At 43.2% G+C, this 6,251-nt stretch overlaps 1 long non-coding RNA gene across 1 annotated transcript; it reads left to right on the top strand.

Annotated features, from left to right (window-relative positions):
- Nucleotides 1-580: 580 nt before the first annotated feature.
- LOC131887446 (uncharacterized) lies at nucleotides 581-6,162 on the top strand. The gene is made up of 3 exons (XR_009374036.1): nucleotides 581-830; nucleotides 5,636-5,741; nucleotides 5,803-6,162. It is a non-coding gene; the product is annotated as an uncharacterized LOC131887446 (long non-coding RNA).
- The last annotated feature ends 89 nt before the right edge of the window (nucleotides 6,163-6,251 follow it).

Below are 6,251 nucleotides of genomic sequence, written 5' to 3'. Positions count from 1 at the left end.
ATACTGCCGATCCTAAAAATCAAGAATTTTACTCAAGTAACTCATGGCGAAGTTGTACCTTTGCAATATATCATTTACGTGGTACAATATGCGCAACTGTAAAATGAAAGCACAATTCTGCATTACAAGCGCAAATCATAAAGCACTATCGATGGGGATGTTATTTACAAGTACTCAACTATTTGCAAGGAGCGTTCCATGTGCCCTCGTTGTCCACCCGAAAAGTGAGCTCATAACTTCCCACCCAAGACAGGAATGCCGGGGGAGGTAAGAAGGCAAGTCAGCTCTCTGGGCACAACGACAGGCCAATGGACAAGAACAGTGATGATTTGAGATCATTCCATGGCAAGAACACTCACCCACCATTAGGCAAGGCCATCTAGACTATTCGAAAGGAAAGTGTTCTTGGCTCAAGGCTCGATTCAGGCACTGGCCTTTACTCCGCATATTCACACCAGAGGACACTGCCTCTCGGTGCCGCCCAGGTGAGATTCAGGCCTGCCACAGCCCATGAGAATAATTACCCCACCTAAAGCTAGCTAGCAGTACGCTTCTCTTGGGCGGGCTGTCTTGGGGAGAAAGGCTGGCTTGTGAACGCAAGAGAGCCAGGGAACAAACGACCTAGGGGATCGACAGATATTCTGAGCCTGAGAGAGCTTCGGGATTGAGAAGGGTGGTTAATTCATGGAATAGTGGTGGGAAATTGAGGTGAAAATTTGAGGCCAACTGGGATAGAAAAATCGAGATTTTCGATCACCGAGGAAAATCTTCCATTTATTCGACTCCAAAGGGCGAGGGGTCCTCTTGGAGACTCGTTTCATTCGGACCAGGTATGAAATTGGAACGGATGGGTGGGTGGGTGGATGACAATTGCTCCATTCCGTTCCTTTAAAATGATTGGAACCCATTTTCAAAGGCTTTCAGGTCCTTTTAGCATGCCAATTTGGGCGGCTCCACTGCCATCAAATCGAAAAGAATTCATCTGAGGGGGGATTTCGATAACGCTTTTTGGCTTTGTTGGGGATCCTACCCATTGCTGTACTTTGGCATGTAGTCAGAGCTCTCATGGTTCATTTGTTTAATATTGGGTCGAGATTGCTTCTATGCACTATAAATGAAATTCATGCAATACAATCATTTTCATAATGCACATTTTGTTCCAAACACGTACCCCCTTAAAAGTGCACCTCATTTACTATTTCTATCATTATATACTTAAACGTCATTTGGTTTCCCCACCATTATGTGTGGGTACGGCAAAGCAACTCGGAACTTTTCAAAGCACTCGAGCATGTTCTAAGTGCAAAAACTTGCTGAAATGAAATTGGCCCTAACCTGAGTGGGGTTTTGTCTGTGTTGGAATCAGAAAGTTTGACTGGACTGTGTTTTTGTATGGAATGTGGAAAAGTTTGGTCTTCTTGTCTGTTTCGTGGAGTGATTCTTCGTTTTCTTCATGCTTAGCCGACGTAGAAACGCCTTGCTTCCAGCGGAGTGAGCTTTTTTTCGAAGGGGAGAAGCAGGAGCATTGCTTTCTCTTCAATGAAATATGCATGCCCATTCACGTATTTTTGGGCCTCAATTTTGGTGCTTTGATTTCAATTGGCCATCGCTATTCTGTGAATAGGACATGAAGTTGCTCGAAATACCGTTTTAGCGAGTGTAAGAGAGTGTTTAATGTCCCATGAACAAGTCTTGATTCATCGGACAAAATTCATTCTGATTAAAAGAAAAATGGGCGGAGAAGAAGAGGCAATGACTCTCTGCGCCTGATCAAGCACCAGTATAAAATGCATACAATAATTGAAAATAACTCGTCTTCTTGCCTTCCTTGTATGCCATCAAAAACAATCTCCACTTTGAGTTAAAAAAAATCTCGTCGGGGAGTCTTTAACTTTGTGCCTTATTAGTCTCAGCATGATTTCAATGTCAGCTGTTGGGCTCTTGGTCAGTCATTCCCTATGTAGTACTAAAGATGACCACGTGTGGCATTCAGGAGAGACCCTCAAAACCCAGAGTCTCGTTCGCAATGACATAATTCGGCCCAATCCATCGTTTTCAAGCGTTCTTTGACACACTCTCACACCTTTTGCTCGCTTCATTGGATTCTCACTGTTCTTTGGGCAATTGTGTGGCTACTTGCTAAAAAGTTGCTGCTCTGGGACAGCTCGTATCCTGATAAAGAAACCAAGAACAATTCGTGAACTCGCTCTCTTGTAATGTCTTAATGCTTTTCCGTCAGTTGGCTGCTTTATTTAAGAGCGGAGGCAGATAGTAGTGAGCTCATTGCCAAAGATACTATCTAACCGCTTATAAAAGGAGTGGATGAAGTTCTGGAAAATTATCCAATTTCTAATTTGCGACACCTTCTTGTGCTCTTTAAAATGTGCACTGTGCAGCACACCGAGGAACTACCGAATTTCAAATCGCAAATGCACAAACTGCTTCATAAATTACTGCTAAGAGCTAATCGTGATGGAGTGACTCGCAACTAACTTAAAATTAAAGGAGGAATGACATAAACCATAAACCTTGATTTTAAACATTCAAGTTGCTGAATTTGAACATTTGAGAGGCAGAAACTGCTTCAAAGTCCCATTCAGATGGAGTCCGAAATAACTATCCACTAAGACAGATTTCGTATTCGTATTTTTGAGCTTTCTCTTGAATGAGATCCCTGCAGACGGAATGCACTTTCCACATGGATTTAAATGCATTGCACTCAAATATTCCCACTCCTTCATATAAGAAGTCTTGAGCTTCGAAAGGTTCAATAGAGCATTTAATGCAATCGCTTTAGGTGATATCTAAAAAAATCGTTGTTGATTTAGTTAAAGGATGTGTAGGCAATCATGTTTTGAGAGTTGAAATAATTCAATTCTAATTTAAACTTAACCCCAAAATGTTGAGACGACACTACAGTGGGGCATTGAGCTTTCCTCTAAATGTAACAAAAAGGAACTGAGAGCATGATCATTCTTGCTAAAAGTGATCCATTTTGTTCCAAATCAAAGAAACATTCTTTGAAGGCCCTGAAAGTTGGGACCCTCTTTTTCGCTTTTAATCCAAAATTTTAACCTTTTGAACCTCAAAACTTGTTCAACTTTGTTCAAGACCTATCAAAATGCTCCAGCACTTACTACAATGTGTTCTCTTCGAGGTCGATGTCACGACATTTGGGATACTTTCTCTACTCTAGAGTTAGCCAGAGATTTCCTTTTGTATCCCTTGTCTCGTTAGTCAATTAACCTCGCTGGGCGTTTGAAGGGAATGGACGCGACAACCGATTGATTAATCTGGATGCTTTCCAATCCAAAAGAGGGGGACATTCCATTTCTCTTGATCCTTGCTAGCAAGTGTGGGCCCAAGGCCAAGCAATCATTATTATGATCATGCTCATCGTCACTCGTATTGAGGGGGAATTTCACAATCTGATGGGTATTCGATAGGCCGCATTAGGTGAAGACAGATCCTGGCAAAAACTCATCTTTGTGCCTTGGATGACCGGATTAGCAATCATGGATGAAACGATGACTGACGAGTACTGTCCTTGACAAAAGCATTTTCTTCTCGAAACTTCATGACACGAGGATATTAAACCAATTCAATTGAGGCGGCCTGTTGATCTTTAAAAGCCTTGATGTAGATGGCACCGTGAACGGAGAGAGGTGGGGTTTTCATGTTGCACCAATCCCATTGGCTCGAGGCCAAGAAAATTGCACACATATACAAAGACTTTTTGCCAACAAGGATATGACTCCGGAATGGCAAAAAAACCTGGAGTGTGAAGTTTCGAATCTCTCGTTCTCCGACATCTCCCTGGCATTCTCCATTCAAGCCTAGGGCGATCCTACGCCAAGGCAAAAAAATACGTACGATGGATAGATGTGCTTGATGGGCCTAAATGAGGCCGACAATTCTAGGCCTGGTTCAGAATCAAAACATAATGGGATAGATGCCGTTGAAGATCCATGGCTCTAGCTGTCCCTAAACTAATGTGAAGTCGAGCTGAATGTCAAACAATTGAGGTGTTGAAACGTTTAAAATCGATATCTGAAAATGTGCATGGAATGAGAAAAGACTTCAAACTTTCAGCCCGGCAGACAAACACACTCATCTTTTCTTTTCCATTTTTTTTCTTCGACATGCTCCGAGAACACACACACACACACACATACACACAGTCTCGCCTGTCGGAAATGGTAGACGAAGCACTACTCTATCCCACTACGAGAGTTTCCATTCTCATAACTTGAAAAATCTGAATGTTACGAAAGCTCGCTTGTAAATGGGTCACTTCACTTTATTTCAATGGAACGTAGTCAACGTACATTCAAGGCAAAAATCGCTTGTGTTGGATTCTCACAAAATCAATTTTGAAAATGCATTTCCTCATCACTTTAAAGAGTTCCTATTTATGCTTTCAACTTTTAAGAGGGCTATCGATATCTGTGTCAACCCTAAAAAAAGCTTCTTCTGAGGACACAAATCCATTCAATTGTATTAGGTCTCGAGGAAAAACTCGAAAGAAAAAGGATCGCATCAGATGAGCTTTGACAACGCGGACAATGCATTTCGGTGTCATGCAAGCCAATTTTCGAATAAGGCCAAGTTTTTCCAAGAAAGCCAACACGACCCAGCTTTTATTATCATTACCCCAGAATGACCTTCAAACACACAACCTCTGTCCCTGATTATGACTCCACCGTTAACCGACCCACAAGGCCATGAATGACCTGGACCAAGGCAATTACAGGGAAGCAATACACATCCCGCAAGTTCCTCAAGGACTACACAAGACTTTCAAAGAGTAAATTTGACGCTCATAGCCCTTAAACAAGTTCAGGACATAGAACTTGGCCAAAGTTTCGAACGAACGGATGGCAATTCTTCTGATTTTCCCCAATCTAAACGGACAAGAACCGTCGTTTTGCCAAGGCCGTCCACCGTAACAGGCAGTCATGACAAGGCAGCCCGCTGGGTACGATAAGAAGATGCACGCTAGCAAACTCGGTCTATTAGGGTGCATTAAGATGGTCCTTTCGCTATTCGCTTGCCTTTTTCCCTCTTATTGTTGGCAAATAATGGGGGAAACCTCCTCGGAGAAGTTCAATTTGTCAAATGCAATCTCTGTCGTGACGGCTCAAATTCAGGGCCCCAAAAGTTTTTTTCCCCTTACTGCTTCTCCATTAGGAAACTCGAGAGTGGCAGAGAGATATGTGGTTAAGAGTGGATATATTCTAGCTTTGGCAATGATTTGGAAATGAAAAAAGCTTCATGAAAGTCTGGTGTTAGTGGGAATGCTCGTTGATTTCGTTCATAAAAGAAGGGGAAACTTGGCACGAGCGACCTACTCTAACATGAGAGGCTCTATGATAAGTAGCACTCTTATATTGGTAAAGGACACGAGGAAAAGGGGGGTAATTGTTTGGATATCTAACAGAGGAGGCAAAGTGGGCAATGATGACAAACCCATTCTCACTTACTGACCTACTTCCAACCGGGAAAATCTCGCCGAAATGTCCGTCCATAAAACCTGACGACTACCTTTCCGTTACAGCTCCTAAAACAGCTAGATTCAAGCTGATTTGGTCATTCAAGGAGCAAGCATGATCTGATCCCATTTCTCTCATTCTAGGTGATTGGTGGAACATTCCATTGGATCCGCTGACAAGTCATCGAATTTTGGCCTTCAAGGCCGGGCCAAAAGGCCACACCATAAAATAACGCCCGCCTCAAATAAGGTACCCACGCACAAGACTGGTCAGCTTCATCCCTCATTCTTCCTCGTTCCATCTGTTCCAGGCCTTTAATCTCCTGCCCCACGGAAAAAGACCTGAACAATGGGGTCGCTTAGTGCGGAGAATTACGCACCGCGTTTCGTGCACAAGCCTCAACTCCGACAGGAGGACGATGGCAACCGGTTAATCTTTGAATGTGAGCTTGCTGGCTCCCCTCAACCCAATGTGTACTGGTTCAGGGGAGACTCTCAAATTTCGGAGGATGATCGGACCTACGTCCGGGTCCAAGAGACCCCCAATCGAACATTCCTGGTGGTGCTTGAGCTCAACGACGTGGTCGAGAGCGATGCTGGCTTGTACAAGGTCAAGGCTAAGAATAAGTTTGGAGAGGTTGCTGCCTCCATTAACCTTAATTTTAGCCGTGAGTATGAGTTATTGGTTTTTATGGAATCTAGTAAAGAACGTGGGCATTGTACGAGTATTTTCCACGAACGCTGGAAGGGTTCTGCTGTA

The sequence above is a fragment of the Tigriopus californicus genome, chromosome 9, assembly GCF_007210705.1.
Source record: "Tigriopus californicus strain San Diego chromosome 9, Tcal_SD_v2.1, whole genome shotgun sequence".
NCBI classification, from domain to species: Eukaryota; Metazoa; Arthropoda; class Copepoda; order Harpacticoida; family Harpacticidae; genus Tigriopus; species Tigriopus californicus.
The sequence above is the reverse complement of the archived record's forward strand: the minus strand, read 5'-3'. Positions and strand labels throughout refer to the sequence as shown.